The sequence below is a fragment of the Schistocerca gregaria genome, chromosome 1 (assembly GCF_023897955.1).
Source record: "Schistocerca gregaria isolate iqSchGreg1 chromosome 1, iqSchGreg1.2, whole genome shotgun sequence".
NCBI lineage: Eukaryota > Metazoa > Arthropoda > Insecta > Orthoptera > Acrididae > Schistocerca > Schistocerca gregaria.
The window spans coordinates 832,773,343-832,789,873 of record NC_064920.1 but is presented as its reverse complement, the minus strand read 5'-3'; the positions used below and the strand labels follow the sequence as shown (position 1 = coordinate 832,789,873).

Genomic DNA, 16,531 nt, shown 5'->3' with positions numbered 1-16,531 from the left:
CTCTCTCTCTCTCTCCCCCTCCCCCCTCCTCCTCGTTTGCTTCTCAGTCACCACTATTCTGCAGCCACTTCTTTACCTATACGACACAAAATTTGTTCATTCAGTTCACAACTGTCCCCATACTTTGTCTAGCGAGTTATTTCTTGACGCGTACTGTGGGAAAACTGTCAATGCTTTTGAGATAAGGGGATTAGGAGGAACTTCGAGAAGTCCCCACCCGCTTTGCAATATTCTGATCGTCGCAGGAACCAGTGTTTGAGTGTGAATCGTTCTGATTCTGAACTATTCCATGCACTAACTTTCCGCTTCATCCCTTACAAGTGGCTATGCTGTTTCGCAAATGTTTTTTATTCCAGTCTTTGATCACAATATAAAGTCCGTCGACGATGACCAGGTTCAGTCAGTAATGACCATCTTCAGATCTGTTCTACACCATGCCCTAATGTGATAAATCCGTATACGTTTTGACGATGTCATTACCGCCGGTCATCGTCGAAGAACTTTGTATTGTGCTCAAAGACTACAATAAAAAACATTTGACAGTACCTGGATCACTGTTTGTATTGACGACTGTGTCGTAGCTTGTGTATCCTGTTTCGAATTGTATGACAATACACCTCACATGGTATCGATGCCCTTGCCTCCACAAAACTAATCAAGTGCACATACAAGTAGTTTCAGAACAGAGTTCTCATGAATATCTGTGTACGTCAAGTTTTGATTAATTCGAACAACGCCATCATAGTGACTGCTATTGAGAATCCAGTGTGGCGTAAAAAGCTGTGCACTATGTAAGTAATATACTATGTCCCCCGTATGTAATGCGCAGTTGTCATGAGTGTCGAAACCGCCATTAAAAAAGGAGGCAGTTTTGTTTTGTGTTGTCAGTAGAGAAGCAGTTTCAGCAGGGTGGGTCGTGCAGGGGAGCTCAGTATTTTCGAACGTGACCTACTTAGCGGCCACCAGCTGTGTAAAACATCCACCAGCGACATTTCAAACCCATGTACAGCTGTCCAGGTCGACCGTTCATGTCACTGTAGAGTGAAAATGGGTAGGATCAAGCACACGTAAACCAAGCCCGAGCAGATCTCATGTACTGACGGACGGGAACCACCTAACACTACCAAGCTGCAAAAAAAAGAAAAAAAAATCAGTTAAAGGACTCACTCGCGACTTTCAAAGTGCTACCAGAAGTCCAGCTAGCACAGTTACTGTGCGTAGGATGTTTAAAAAAATGGGGTATAACGCTTGAGCAGCTTCCCATAAACCACACATTTCTATAGGGAAAGCTAAGGTGTGCTTGAAATGTTGTGAAGAGAGATACAACTTTACAGGGAGTGACTGGAAACGAGTGATTTAGAATCAGGAATCTCTCTGGAAACCCGGCGGAAGGTTTTGGGTTAGGCGAATTGTCTGGTGGACGTTACCTGCCATGATGTGTAGTGCCAACAGCGAAGTACGGAGGATGTGGTGTTACGGTGTCTGCGTTTTTTTAGTGGTTAAGGTGTGGTCCCCTTATTGCGCTAAGGGATGATGATGATGATGATGATGATGATGATGATGATGATGATGATGATGATGATGATGATGAGGTCCCGTACTCCGAGGAGCATAGGGAGCGATGCGGCAGACCCGTACCGCCGATCAGGCAAGGTCGTAGCGGAGGTGGTTTGCCTTGCCTTCCTCCGACCGTAATGGGGATGAATGATGATGGTGAAGACAGCACCACGACACCCAGTCATCTCAAGGCAGGGAAAATCCTTGACCCCGTGCGCAAGAAGCGAGAACGCTACCGCAAGACCACGAGTTGCGGACTATTCCACTAAAGAAAACTCTAAATGCGGATAGGTACGAAAACATTTTACAGCGTTGTGTACTGCGTGCAGTAGAAGAACAGTTCAGAGACGGTAACTATATCAGCATGACAAAACATCATGTTATAAAGCAGCATCTATGAGCCAATGACTTACGGACAACAACATTCCTGAAATGAACTGGCCTGCCCAGACTCCCGACCTGAATTAAATGGAATCTTTTTCGAATGTGTTCAAATGTCAACCTCGCTTCAGACCCCAGTGTCAAATATAAAACACTATTTTTTCTTGTTTTAGCTCTTGAGGAAGGTTGGTGTGCCATTCCTCCACAGACATTCAGACAGTGTCGCCTACTGAACTTCTTAAGGCAAAAGGGGGACATACTCCATATTAATATATTAATGTTCACTAATAGCTGTCTGGATACTTTGATTCGATAGAGTACATGTACCATTCTTCAGGTTTAGTGATCAAGTTTCACACAATCTCCCGCAGTTCAATTTACCCGTTCAAATGGCTCTGAGCACTAAGGGACTTAACATCTGAGGTCATCAGTCCCCCAGAACTTAGAACTACCTAAAACTATCTAACCTAAGGACATCACACAATTCCGTGCCCGAGGCAGGATTTGAACCTGCGACGTAGCAGTCGCGCAGTTCCGGACTGAAGCGCCTAGCACCGCTCGGCCACCGCGGCTGGCTATTTATTCGTTAACATTGTGGAATAATATTATGCTGAGTCATACTGGAGCCTTGAACATTTCTATATCGAGTTAACTGTGAAGCTACGGTCTTTTCGTTTCCACGTCAACGAATACTGTTTGGATTTTATGCTTGCAACTCTGCCCTTATAGCGTACAGTAGTCTTACTGCTTCATTCAGTGTTAGTAATAAATTTCACACTTTTCGCGTGGTATTTTAGCCGTATTAAGGCGTTCCCCACTAAGAAAGTAAACCATGGAACGTAAATAAACTGTAACGGAATTTTTTCTGGCAACCAGTTTTGAGCCACACTGAGAAAATGGTGCGCCTGGTGATAAAGGCATCTCATTTTCGTAGAGACTCGAATCGTGTCATTAGTGGGCTCGCTGCAATTAGTGTTACAGTCTGTATAAGTGCCCACTCCGGAGAAAAGCTATAAAAGGAGGAGGAGCGGAGAAGCTATGCGGGCACTGCACTTCATGCAGTTACAAAATGTACACGTGAATGCTTTGTGGCGCTAGAACTCGTCTCAGAAATAGAAAGCACGGCAGTAGACGAGCAGGGAGACTCCGCTCGGAACATGCCAAGCGTGCTCTGTTTCTAGCAGAGCCATATTTTCAGGCCAATCCGTGCCAACTTTGCAGAATCGACGACAACAAACTCATCGTCTGTGACAAGTACTACAGTGTTTTTCTGCTTTCAGGTTAACAGTTTTTTTCTGCACTCACTGTGCGGTACGCCATAGGCCGGACAAACCAGCGAGTGGCAGACCCCAACCAACAGCAGTACTTAGTTTCTCCATACGGTCCGCAACTGTTTCTTTAATGGAAATGCCGCTGCATTTTCTCTGTAGAACTTCATCCATCATATGTAAAGCGGTTTCAGATCTACTTGAAAAATTGATTAACATCGAAACCGGTAGTCAGGGCCGGCGCAAGGCACGTGCGAAAAGTGCGGCCGCACGGTGCGGCACTTTCCGAAGGGCGGAAGATCTGCCGCCCCCACACCCCCTTTTTTTTTAAGGTCAAACTCAGCATTCATGGCCAAGAGGGGATTCGAAACCAAACCTCGGAGGAAGCGGCTTCTGGAACTGTGGCATGGCGCCTCGACTACCTGCCGGCCGCCCCTGTTGAACAAGGGGAGGGAGGAGGACTTACTTCTTCCTCGCTACTGTGGCAGCACCGTCGTGTTTACGCCGGAGCAACAGAGAGCGTACACGCCAGTATTTCTTATGAGTGGAGCACTGCCACCCTCTTACGCACCGTGCGTTTACTCACAACAAATTTTGCAGAAAACGAAACGTTCAAGTCGGTTTAGAGGTAAGCACATGTTAAAAGCTTTGAGACTGGCCACTCAGTGGCCGAAACCTAGGTAGTTCTGAAAAGTAAAAACAAAAGTTTCCGATGATTGCTGACATTTCCTACAGATTTGTTTAAATAAAATAACACAAACGTTCCGTAAAAAAAAAACGGGGGGGGGGGGGGGGCAATTTAGCAGCTCGCACGGGGCGGCACTTGGGCTTGCGCTGGCCCTGCCGGTAGTGGACTAAATAAAATTCTAGAGAGCAGCGGGAGCGGCCTTTTCATTACACTGTTCTTCCTCCAGTGCACCCTTTCGCTCTGCTTCCCTTTTTGTAGGTACTTTAAGGGTACAGAGTAGTTAATTTGGTAATGGAAGGTAAAAAGTGTAGAGGAAAGTGGGTTTAGGTTGCTATACTTCAGTAGAGATGAAGAGATTCTCACGATAGACTGGCGTGTAGATGCTGCATAAAATCAGTTTTCTTCCATCTCTTTCAGCTTAAAAGCTGTCACTGGAGTAGGTCAAAAGCGCCCCTATCACATGGGAATCAACGAGGCGGTGACACATACCCCCGCATCGCTCTGTGTTTTTGTTTTACCTACTGTGCTGAATGCTTCTCACTACGAGTTCTGGCACTATGAGATAGTAACATCAACTGACGCAGACATCGCCCCATAACGCTCTGCGAAAAACTAATCTGTAGGTCATTTTCGCAAGTATTCCCCAGTTGACACGTATTACTTGTTTATGTTAATCTTCCGGCGTTAAGCTGTATTACTGTTATTATTACCATCGGTATCGTCATCATTACTCAGTAGTATAACTAACAGTAATTACTCCAACGTGCCTGTCCGGCAACTCAGTTTTCTTGAGTGTACCGAGTTGTTTCTATTCGACACATTGCAGGCAGACGAGTAGCGCAGTGGCGTGGAATTCTGTATGAGTGCTGCCGTCGGATACGGTTGATGATTTAAGAGGGGAGGGCCCGAAATGTGGGTCACCGATTTTAATCAAGTTTCGCAAGGACGTTCTGTACTGAAAATCAAGAGACATTTTTCGATTTTTTGCTAGACGCTCCCAAGTTCTCGAAAAAATCTATATCGAAAATTGTATTTCAAATACTATCCATCGAAAGATCGTCTAAAAACAAACGTTTTTATTAATATACTATGCGGTCCAAAGTTAATAATGTTCAAGTTATTAACGTTTTCTTATTTTGATGCTATAGCTTAGATATCGTCATTCAATGCGTATAGCAGAGCGAGATCGGCAGTCGCGCGATCACGTCATTAGACTACTATACTGCTGGTCCGTTTTCGAATCTTTCAAATGGTTCAAATGGCTCTAAGCACTATGGGACTTGACTTCTGAGGTAATCAGTCCCCTAGAACTTAAAACTACTTAAACCTAACTAACCTAAGGACATCACACACATCCATGCTCGAGGCAGGATTCGAACCTGCGACCGTAGCACAAGGCTGACAAACAGAGGTTCATTCCTGTTGTATCACTTTCACGCGGACCAAATACAGAAGTTCTGTCTAGCATCTCATGTGTCACGATGAAAATAACCGTCAATACATTATGCCACTTACGTGATTATTAATCGCACATCTCGATGATTTACGTAGAAAACGAAAAGAAACGAAAGGTATCGCCATTATTAGAATCTTATCGGATACACACAAGAAAATATCGCATAACAAAACACGGCCAAGAATCGAACACGGACAGCGGTTTGTCTGTCTAATGCCCTGATCGCTCGTGTGCCGACCTTACTATGCTGTTGTTGTGGTCTTCAGTTCTAAGACTGGTTTGATGCAGCTCTCCATGCAACTCTATCCTGCGCAAGCTTCTTCATCTCCCACTACCTACTGCAACCTACATCCTTCTGAATCAGCTTAGTGTATTCGTCTGTTGGTCTACCTCTACGATTTTTGCCCTCCACGCTGCCCTCCAGTAATAAATTGGTGATCACTTGATGCCTCAGAACATGTCCTACCAACCGATCCCTTCTTCTGGTCAAGTTGTGCCACAAACTTCTCTTCTCCCCAATCCTGTTCAGTACTTCCTCATTAGTTATGTGCTCTACCCATCTAATCTTCAACATTCTTCTGCAGCACCACATTTCGAAAGCTTGTATTCTCTTCTTGTCCAAACTACTTATCGTCCATGTTTCACTTCCATACATGGCCACGCTCCACACAAATACTTTCAGAAACGACTTCCTTCTTCAGAAAGGCTTTCCTTGCCATTGCCAGTCTACATTTTATATCCTCCCTACTTCGACCATCATCAGTTATTTTGCTCCCCAAATAGTAAAACTCCTTTACTACTTTAAGTGTCTCATTTCCTAATCTAATACCCTCAACATCACCCGACTTAATTGGACTACATTCCATTATCCTCGTTTTGCTTTTGTTGATGTTCATCTTATATCCTCCTTTCAAGACACTATCCATTCCATTCAACTGCTTTTGTAAGTTCTTTGTTGTCTCTGACAGAATTACAATGCCATCAGCGAACCTCAAAGTTTTTGTTTCTTCTCCGTGGATTTTAATACCTACTCCGAATTTTTCTTTTGTTTCCTTTACTGCTTCCTCAATATACAGATTGAATAACATCGGGGAGAGGCTACAACCCTGTCTTACTCCCTTCCCGACCACTGCTTCCCTTTCATGTCCCTCGACTCTAATAACTGCCATCTGGTTTCTGTACAAATTGTAAATAGCCTTTCGCTCCCTGTATTTTACCCCTGCCACCTTTAGAATTTGAAAGAGAGTATTCCAGTCAACATTGTCAAAAGCTTTCTCTAAGTCTACAAATGCTAGAAACGTAGGTTTGCCTTTCCTTAATCTAGCTTCTAAGATAAGTCGTAGGGTCAGTATTGCCTCACGTGTTCCAATATTTCTACGGAATCCAAACTGATCTTCCCCGAGGTTGACTTCTAGCAGGTTTTCCATTCGTCTGTAAAGAATTAGGTTAGTATTTTGCTGCTGTGACTTATTAAACTGACAGTTCGGTAATTTTCACATCTGTCAGCACCTGCTTTCTTTGGGATACACACTGAATGATGGGTACCCAAGCCACAGCATGAAAAACAAAAAAAAAAAAAACTTTAACAACTAGAGCGTTATTAACGTTGGATTCCATGTTACATTAATAAAAAAAATATTTGATTTTAGACGATCTTTCAATTTCCAGCACTGAAAATCCGATTTTCCGTCACTAACTTTGACCTAGATTTTTCAAACACGATCCATTTATTTTCAGTACCTGTTATACTTCCACCTTGTTACAAAGTGTTGAACAGTAAGGCGGTCCCGTCTACGTGTGCGCTCTACGTGGACCCCGTTTGACATGAGGATCATGCACCTCCATTCCGACTCAGGTAAACCGAACTCTGACTCGTCCACACAATACACATCTGAATTTTCGTGGTTTTCCTTAATCATTTCCAGCGATTGCCTATAGGAAGACCGCGGCTGTTTGCATGCCTGCATGCCTTATTTTCTCACACCGTTTGTCGTCAGGAATGTAAAGGGCCTCGCAGCGAACACTAACATTGCGGACGTTCCTCGGTGCTGGTAATCTCATGCAGAGTGTACTTTTGCTCGCAGAGACCTGGTTACGTCGACCATTGGAAAGACGCTCAGACTTGGAATGGGGCCGCGAAATGTTGCAGGGAGGCAGCAGCAGCAGCCAGCAACAGCGAACGTACAGGGCGTGCAGGCGCCATTTGAGTGCGCGTCACGTAGCCGCATGCTCCGTGTCTCGAGTCCCGCGGTAAATTGTGACCGCCGCACTGCACTCTCCCAAATACGCTTACACTCACGAATTGAGGACACCGTTTGACTCCCAAACTCTGGCATTCACGCAAGGGACGTAGTTGACGTCTTCACTCCTGTCATCCCGCTTTAAACCGAAGAGCGTGCGGGCGAATCTCCAGTTGTCCAGTCAGCTTCGTAGCACCTAAAGGCCTTCCAATACTGTACGGGTCCATCGCAACGCACCTATTAAATAAGTGGCAACACAGTGCACAGACACGGCTGACAGTGTTTATTTTCCAATATATGTGTTAACAATACACGGAATACAGTAATTCGTAACTAACATAAGTAAGCATTAAACGCGCGAAACATTCTAATAAGGGAACATTCCCAGGTGTAGATAGACGATATCCATGAAATGTAAATAAACACATTGGATTTAGAGGGAATGTATTCGAAACCGTGGACTATATTAAAAAAAAAATGTTTCATTTTAAAAAAATTGTAGTGTAATTAATCTTCTTGGAGACGGTATAAACAACTTTTGTAATAATCTGACATTTTGAAAAATACTCCACCGCCATTAATTAATTTTTCAAAATGAAAACTTGTCACGACTTCAAGAAGTTTTCACAGCACACCTATACGTAATGAAGCTGGTTTCGGAAATGACTTTTTGGAAAAATAAGTTTTACACAATCTACGGCTGACACATTTTTCAGCATACCCTGATTAAAATATCTAAACAATTATTATTATTATTCTAATTAATTGTTTTACTAATGTTAGTTTTAGATTTTAAGTAGTTATTTTACGTTTTAAATTCGCTTTATTTTGATTCTGGTTTACCGTTCCATACATGTGTATTTTGTTAATTGAAAATAATTACTAACTCATTAGCATAACACAGAATCATTACAAAAATCATAATCTATACGGAAATGCTTAAAACGTACATTCAATGACTGTACGAGTCATCACATTATAATTAATATTATTGAAGGAAATGTGAGGAATGTCGTCATTATCATACGACAGTCAGAAAATGGCTCTAAGCATTATGGGACTTAACATCTATCGTCATCAGTCCCCTAGAACTTAGAACTACTTAAACTTAACTAACCTAAGGACATCACACAACACCCAGTCATCACAATGGCGTTTGAGAAACCAGCTTTATTGCATATGTTTGGAAGCTAGTTTGCGAAATTACTAGAACGGGGTTTCTCTTCGTTGCGTTGCCATTATTATCGGGACAAGTATTTAGATTCTGTCCGAGGTTTTCGGCGCCCTGCGTTATGGAGAATCGTTGAGCAATTCGTTCATCTAGGAGTCTAAACATATTTATCTTAATATACGTAAGACGTTATGTGACTTGTAGTGCTAGTGTTTATAATTACCTAATAAAACGTTCTTCTTCAGGCCAGTACGCTACCACCTCTAATACTGCTGCGAAATTTCGCGATCTGTGCTAAAAAACATGAATTTTCTGTGATTTCATTGTGTTTTTAAACATTTATGGAAACTACTTCGTTCACATTACTTGGCTTACTAATTCTAGTTTCTGTTTCCAGGTGGACGTGAGCTGGAATCACGCCGCCCATTCCTGGTGAGTACTTAACCCGTCTAGCACCAATTAGACAGAGGGGCACAGAAGCAGAGCGCGTTTTGTGTTGCCTTTCTCCCATTCTAGATCATTGTATAAACACAAACTTTCTTTTTTTTTATTACTATACTCCTTCTGAAGAAAATTCGTAGCCGAGGTCGGTAATGAACAGCAGTGTGATGTCGCCTAAACCGGATGTAGCCACATCTAGTATGGTGATAGAAAAAATTATCATTTCCAAACAGTATTGAAATGGGATGCAGAAGCAGTGGCATAGATTTTGTGACTAGACTTCGCACCGGCGTACTGGATTAAATCACAGTACAGTTCGTGGTGTCTTTTGGATAGAGGCTGACTACCAGGTGGCCAATGTTTGTTGAGTACGCCCGTCGTAAAGGGAGGGAAAGCACGTTACAGCGTTCCGTGGCCCCTCATTATCTCATGCCATACACACCCAGCTTTATTTTCAATGGTCCGTGGCGAATTTGAGTTTCACATTGAAAGCATCCCACCACGAAGAGGAAAAATTTACATTTTCCAGATCTACTCGATAAATAGCGTTGGGCGGTTTTTTTCCCGTTCGTAGATTTACCATCGATTGAGATGGCGCGTTGCTAAGATTGGATACGCATTTTGGGGGACTGGAGTTCAGATACCGGTGGCCTACCAGATTTCGGATTTCCGTCGTTTGTCTAAACCACATAAGATAAATGGGGAATAGTTCCGTTGGAAAGGGTCCCGCCATTTCATTCCCAAAATCCGAGCTGGTTTTTCGTCTTTAATGACCTTGCCATTGGTGGAATTTTAAAACTTAATCTTCCTTCTTTCCTTCAGAGTTACCCTCTACAAGGAATAAATAATCACCCTAAATCTCATACTTACCTGTTGCTGCCGAACTTGGTCTACGCGTCTCCTAAACTGCGGTTTACGTTTCTCCTCGACTATGATGCCCTTGAATTTATGTCACATTTTTGGATTGCGATGATGATAAAAATTCTCACTAATGGATGACACCACCGTTGTTTTTTGTCACAAGTTGTTTAATATAAGCTGTAAATACTTCAGCAACGTCTTAGAGAACGAAAGCTAAAAACCTTACTGGACATTTATGAGAAAATGTGTACCGGGCGTTGTGGCCGAGCGGTTCTAGGAACTTCAGTCTGGAACCGCGCGACCGCTACGGACGCAGGTTCGAATTCTGCTTCGGACATGGATGTGTGTGATGTCCTTAGGTTAGTTAGGTTTAAGTAGTTCTAAGTTCTAGGGGACTGATGACCTCAGATGTTAAGTCCCATAGTGCTCAGAGCCATTTGAACCATTTTTTTTTTTTTTTTTTGAAAATGTAATTAAAGCGCAACATACAACTGAAAGACTTATTGTAAACTATGATAATGGACGGAATTTCGCTAAAAGAGAGACCTCAGTTATGTGTTATCTTAGAAAGGGTTTATTTCGACAGCCTCAGTTGTATGACAAACGTTTGACGACTAAATTAAAAAATGTGTAATGATTATTATATATCTTGAAAACTAGTCATCAGATATGTGGGATGCGACTGAGACTGTAAAAATAAACTTCGCGTATAATCAGATTCGTCAGTCCATACAAGATCGACATGTTTAGTAACAGTGCCTGATCAAAACTTTTGTTGTATAAGGCATTGTACTAGTGAATTTGAAAGTCATGAGCATGGCCGCAGGAGATGGCGTTACTATGACTGCTTATTAATTGATACCAATCATTTAGAATCTGTGAGTAGCGAGAATATCATGAGGGCTGCGTAGCAGGTAATAAATACAAAATTACATGAAAGTCGGGTCTTACGTAACATGTTATTTGATAGTATCAACAATAGCAGTTAACCCCTGATTTTTTAAGGAATCGAACTCCCATAAATACTGTACAACAGTTTGCAATGTCAGATCACTTAACAAATGAGTTACTATGCTAAATATTTTACGTTAAGCAAGTAAGCGAGTGGTAGTTTAGAGAAGTTTATGACGTCGTAACTCCCGAACTATACGTCATACGATGACGTAATTGTGCAGGTTTATTTGATGGTATATGTGGATACTGTGTGGGAAGTGTGTTGCGAATAGAGTTAGCAGTAAAGGAAGTAATAAATTGAAAGTTCATGTCTGATCCTGAAGTTTCACTGTGTGAACAGTGATGATGTCGTAAGCGATAAACTTTTCTCTTTCATCATCGTTAGGAGGATGACAGCGAGAAAAAGTTTTGTGAGCGTTTCAAATTGCATTTAAAGTTGCTTGAGGTAGGTAAGTGTTCTCATTCTCTGAATGAGTGAAGTCTGGCTAATTGTTGGCCCTTAGTTACGCTGCTTCCAGATAGACACACAGTTTGTAACTGCAATACTTATCTTATTCTTTTAAACCTTTAACGTACGATTATACCTCTTAATGAGTCGATAATGACAGCATTCTACATTTTTAAATTCGGTCAATAATTACGCGAAGTACTGAAAATCAAGCTTTTGTTGCCACCGAAAGCCGTCATATAGGCAGCCTGCAGCAGGTACTGCGTTCCGGGGTTGTTGTCCTAGGTAATATAGACCAGGGGACCCGTGAGGAAATTTCGCATTTTTATTGTTGAATACGTAATGACAGTACAGTATTTGGAATAAGTTTGTTCCTGTTGTGGTCTTCAGTACAGAGACTGGTTTGATGCAGCTCTCCATGCTACTCTATCTTGTGCAAGCTTCTTCGTCTCCAAGTAACTACTGCACCCAACATCCTTCTGAATCTGCTTAGCGTAATCATTTCTTGGTCTCCCTCTGCGATTTTCAACCTTCACGCTTCCCTCCAATATTAAGCTGGTGATCTCTTGATGCCTTAGAACGTGTCCTACCAACCGATGCCTTCTTCTGGTCAATTTGTGCAAAAAATTCCTCTTCTCCCCAATTCTGTTCAGTATCTCCTCATTAATTACGTGATCTACCCGTCTAATCTTAAGCACTCTTCACCAGCACCACATTTCGAAATCTTCTATTCTCTTCTTGTCCGAACTATTGATCTCCATGTTTTACTTCCATAGAAATACTTTCAGAAAAGACTTCCTGACACTTAAATCTATATTCGATGTTAACAAATTACTCTTCTTCAGAAACACTTTCCTTGCCATTGCCAGTCTAAATTTTATATCCTCTATACTTCGGCCATCATCAGATACTTTGCTCCTCAAATAGAAAACTCATCTACTATTTGTCTCATTTCCTAATCTAATTCCCTCATCATCACCTGATTTAATTCGACTTCATTCCATTATCCTCGTTTTGCTTTTGTTGATGTTCATCTTATATCCTCCTTTCAAGACACTGTCCATTCCGTTCAACTGCTCTTCCAAGACATTTCCTGCCTCTGACAGAATTAAAAATGCCATCGGCAAACATCAAAGTTTTTATTTCTTCTCCATGGATTTTAATTCCTACCCGGAATTTTTCTTTTGTTTCCTTTACTGCTTGCTCAATATACAGATTGAATAACATCGGGGGAAAGCTACAACCCTGTCTTACTCCCTTCCCGACCACTGCTTCCCTTTCATGTCCCTCGACTCTAATAACTACCATCTGGTTTCTGTACAAATTGTAAATAGCCTTTCGCTCCCTGTATTTTACCCCTGCCACCTTCAGAATTTGAAAGAGAGTATTCCAGTCACCATTGTCAAAAGCTTTCTCTAAGTCTACAAATGCTAGAAACGTAGGTTTGCCTTCCCTTAATCAACTTTCTGATATAAGTCGTAGGGTCAGTATTGCCTCACGTGTTCCAACACTTCTACGGAATCCAAATTTATCTTCCCCAAGGTCGGCTTCAACCAGTTTTTCCATTTGTAAAGAATTCGTGTGAAGTGACATATTAAGCAGAAGGATCGTTAAATTTCACAACTGTCAATACCTGCTTTCTTTGGTATTGGAATTACTATATTCTTCTTGAAGTCTGAGGTTATTTCACCTGTCTCATACATCTTGCTCACCAGATGGTAGAGTTTTGTCATAGCTGGCTCTCCCAAGGCTATCAGTAGTTCCAATGGAATAGTCTACTCTCGGGGCCTTGTTTCGTGGTAGGTCTTTCAGTGCTCTGTCAAATTCTTCGCGTGGCATCCTATATCCCATTTCATCTTCGCTTACGTCCTCTTCCATTTCCATAGTATTGCCCTCAAGTACATCGCTCTTGTATATACTCCTTCCATTTTTCTGATTTCCCTTCTTTGCTTAGAATTGGTTTTCCATCTGAGCTCTTGATATTAATACAAGTTGTTCTCTTTGCTCCGAAGGTCTCTAGTTTTCCTGTAGGTTCAAATCAAATGGCTCGGAGCACTATAGGGCTTAACTTCTATGTCATCAGTCCCCTAGAACTTAAAACTACGGTCGCAGGTTCGAATCCTGCCTCGGGCATGGAAGTGTGTGATGTCCTTAGGTTAGTTAGGTTTAAGTAGTTCTAAGTTTTAGGGGACTGATGACATAGAAGTTAAGTCCCATAGTGCTCAGAGCCATTTGAACCAAGCCATGCTTAGCTATTTTGCACTTCCTGTAGATCTCACTTTTGAGAAATTTGTATTCTTTTCCGCCTGCTTCTTTCAGTGCATTTTTAAATTTTCTCCTAGTCGTTAGAATAAGGAGAAACATCTGTAACCCTTTTGTACTCGCACAGCTGACATGTCACACATCATTTTTTACGTTGTCACCCGTAGAGGTGCCCATAGACGTGAATTTGTATACACTGGAGTTCCACTTTAAAGGTCAGTGTTCAACCATTGCTGTTTGAATGTGGCTATTGTCAGGAAGTACCAAAATAAGTTCATCCACATTGTGCGGTGTGGTTGACAGGTGTGAGCCGCGCGACTCTTAGAGCTACCATTTCCGTTGCTATTTCGACTGGTAAACTTCTATGTTGCAGTTTTTGATTCAGCAAAAATGAAGGCAAAGCACTGAAGAGAACTATTTTCCTAACCAGTGTTGCACGGGAACTTAAAAGCCCCACGTAGAAGGGAGATGTCGAGCACCACAGGTTTCTACGAAGATCAGGAGGCGTGGACTTTCATTGATTGATCTGATTGTGAGACTGTAAACAGGGCACAAGAGGAAAGAAATGGAAAGAGAGGAAGATGTTACGAGTGTAGTAGATCGCGGGGCAAATCAACCAGGAAGTGGTGCGTTATATGCGTAAAATGGACCTGCTCTTATCATTTTAAACAAGGCACAAGAGGAAAGAAATGGAAAGAGAGGAAGATGTTACGAGTGTAGTAGATCGCGGGGCAAATCAACCAGGAAGTGGTGCGTTATATGCGAAAAATGGACCTGCTCTGATCATTTAAAGGAAGTTTGCGACTATTGTTTGAACGGAGCAGACTGAACTAGTACATGTGTCGGAAAATAATTTTGGAAAAATTGGTTTAATTCTTGTGTTACCGAGGTTCATATACAGCTATTTAAAGCATGGTTTACGCACTACACTTGTTCTTCATTATGATTCGTTTTTACTGTAATATAAGTTCGCTTTTATTTGATTTAATTACAGTACGTTATGTGTGGATATTATAAAAATATAGCCCATTCAAGTGTGGAGTAATTAATTGAATCTCCTGTATCATTATGCTCAAGTGTGTGTCTCGTTGTTGAAGAGACTGAAAACAACAGCGAGTGACAAAAATTCACGCGACTACTGCAGGGTTACAAATGAACCGGACGACGTGAAATATTAATCATGGATTTCTGATACATCCTTTCATATACATTTACATGTGTCCAAAAGTGTTTTTAGCATTCCGAATATTTGTACCGGCTACCCTATAATTTGGACAGCAGCAGCTACATTTTTGGCATGTTGAGCCCGGTGTAGGCGGCTTATCTTTGAGGTCTATGTGACGTTATTTTCAATGTCGAACACAAGAGAGCGTGTTGGCCATGTTTCTCTGGCCAACGGAAACATCTGGCCATGGGTTGCCAAGAGGCTAGCAGACCACCACTCGTCAGTCGCTACGGCTGATGAACGCTGGCGGGGATGACGTACTCAAGCTAAGTAATACCCGATACCCATCCGGGTCTGCGCAACTGTTGCTGCCACAGAGGGCAGTTTTGTGTACCGAATTTTGTGTGCTACAGCCCAAAATCACCTCCTAATATACAGTCTCTGCCCCCCCCCCCCCCCCCCCCCCACACACACACTGGACTCGCATCTGGGAGGATGACGGTTCAATCCCGCGTCCGGCCATCCTGATTTAGGTTTTCCGTGATTTCCCTAAATCGCTCCAGGCAAATGCCGGGATGGTTCCTTTCAAAGGGCACGGCCGACTTCCTTCCCCGTCCTTCCCTAATCCGATGAGACCGATGACCACGCTGTCTGGTCTCCTTCCCCAAACCAACCAACCAACCCCCCCCCCCCCCCCCCCCCCGCCCGCCCCCCCCCCCCCCCCTGTTTCTGTATGAAACATAGACCAAATTTACCTCCCACTCTATAACCAGTCTACCTATTACCAGAATTATGTATCCACAGACTTATCTTACTTAAATTCGTATGCTGACCTTTAATTGAACAGAACCTAATTTGAACTGAACTGCGCGCTTGTGGCCGCGCGGCTAGAGGCACGATGTCACGGATTGCACGGCCCCTCCCGCAGTAGGTTCGAGTCCCCCCACGGGCATCGGTGTGTGGGTTGTTCTTAGAATAAGTTAGTTTAAGTGGTGTGTACGTCTAGCGACCGAAGACCTCAGCAGTTTTGTCCCTTAGGAATTCAAACACATTTGAACTAAACTGTTACTGGTCTGAATGCAACTTGTCTTTATAATACATGCGCAACTGAAGTGAAACAGTTATCGGCCCGTAATCAAAATTTCCCCTTACCTCTCGTCTTGACAAGATTGTTGCAGACGTCTCCAAAGCACAACAGCAAATAGCAAGCAAGCAGCCGCTAAGCTAGATTTCTATGTTTAAATAAAATTTCCAAACAGAGTTCAGGTTGTTGCTTACCACGTAGTGCAGTGTGGTTATACGGAATGAAAAAACCTTTAAACAGTCGGATGGGAGAGTAACTATTCCTATGAAATGTTATTCCAAGACAACGATTTTAGAGTGAAGTATGTATTCCAAAAGACAGAGGAAAACTTCTCGTGATCGTCACACATAACATTGGTCTGAACAATACTACGCTTAACAAAGAGAACAGGCCGGCCTGGGTGGCCGAGCGGTTCTAGGCGCTAGGCGCAGGTTCGAATCCTGCCTCGGGCATGGATGTGTTTGATGTCCTTGGGTTAGTTAGGTTTAAGTAGTTCTAAGTTCTATGGGACTGATGACCTCAGAAGTTAAGTCCCATAGTGCTCACAGCCGTTTG

At 42.6% G+C, this 16,531-nt stretch overlaps 1 protein-coding gene across 7 annotated transcripts in view; it reads left to right on the top strand.

Annotated features, from left to right (window-relative positions):
* Positions 1-16,531, top strand: part of LOC126272094 (ribosome-binding protein 1) — a 576,027-nt gene that overhangs the window by 280,988 nt on the left and 278,508 nt on the right. For 6 of the 7 annotated variants that reach the window (XM_049974703.1, XM_049974735.1, XM_049974675.1 and 3 more), the window contains one exon: positions 9,159-9,193. The exons of the other annotated variant lie outside the window; for it this stretch is intronic. The gene's annotated coding sequence lies outside the window, so the exon portion shown is untranslated. The remainder of the gene's footprint in view (positions 1-9,158; positions 9,194-16,531) is intronic. 7 annotated transcript variants of the gene reach the window in all.